The 933-nt window shown below is 52.1% G+C and overlaps 1 long non-coding RNA gene across 1 annotated transcript in view; it reads left to right on the top strand.

The window, feature by feature from the left end:
- The first annotated feature begins 291 nt into the window (after positions 1–291).
- Positions 292–933, top strand: part of LOC103922481 — a 2,312-nt gene continuing 1,670 nt past the window's right edge. Inside the window, exon 1 of the long non-coding RNA XR_663884.1 lies at positions 292–371. This is a non-coding gene — a long non-coding RNA (uncharacterized LOC103922481). The remainder of the gene's footprint in view (positions 372–933) is intronic.

Raw genomic sequence — 933 nt, 5'->3', positions numbered from 1 at the left:
CGCACTTCCTTTCTCTTTCATCAGAGTTTTGGGCTGCCCCTGCCAGGCGGGGGTGAAGGGCAGGTCAGGCAGCGGGACCGGGGATCCCTCCCCGTCTGATCAGCCGAATCCCCCTCCTCCCCGGGCAGCTGATCAGACCCCAGCAGCGGTGGGGTGGACCGAAAGATTTGGTCAGGTCAGCCAAACGAGCCTTTTTAACTATCAAAGCCGAGCACTAATTAGTCTGGTGCCTAATTCCTTGACCCAGCACCCGGGCCGTGTATTTCTCCTTCAGGCGGGGGTCACCCAGACGCCGTGGAAGGAGAGCTGCAGGGATGCGTTCTGGCAGGCGCCCAGGCGTTTTTCTCCTTCCCGTGCCCCAGAAGGGAAAGGTAATTGCGAGCTGACAGGAGGGAAACCGCGAGCTGCTGATGGGAATTCCCAGCTGAGGGGTTTCAAGAGCGGTAGGAGCTTTGGCGTATGGATTAGGTTGCTTATATACACTATAGTGTGAAGGAAACAGGCAGTTTTGCTAATTCCCTTGCACTTTAGTTTAATAAAGCAGGATTTGTCTGGTGGGAAAGTGTAACGACGGGATTTAAGCTGTGTGAGTCTCATGACTGGTGCTCGCCTAGCGGGGCGGGAAGAAGGGATGCATCGCTGGCGTTCTGTCTCTTCTGTGCTCCTGTGGTTTTAAATGTGATTTCTGAGTGCCCACAGCTTCGGATGAGCTTTATTTGGGATTAAGTTTATTAAAAAAAAATCCGTATGCAGACACCCGCACTAAATTCTGCAGCCCAGTTTTTTCAGAAACCGGAGTGCCCTGTGTCTGGGGAGAAGCAAGACCACTTGGTTTGTTAAGTGCCCTATGTCAAGACTCACATAAACTGAAAAAGGATAAAAAGGGGGATGGACAGTACACAGAAGGAGAAGGGGCAAATTAGTATCTGTTAC

The sequence above is a fragment of the Pygoscelis adeliae genome, unplaced genomic scaffold (genome assembly GCF_000699105.1).
Source record: "Pygoscelis adeliae isolate BGI_AS28 unplaced genomic scaffold, ASM69910v1 Scaffold278, whole genome shotgun sequence".
NCBI lineage: Eukaryota > Metazoa > Chordata > Aves > Sphenisciformes > Spheniscidae > Pygoscelis > Pygoscelis adeliae.
This window is presented reverse-complemented; position numbering and strand designations above follow the sequence as displayed.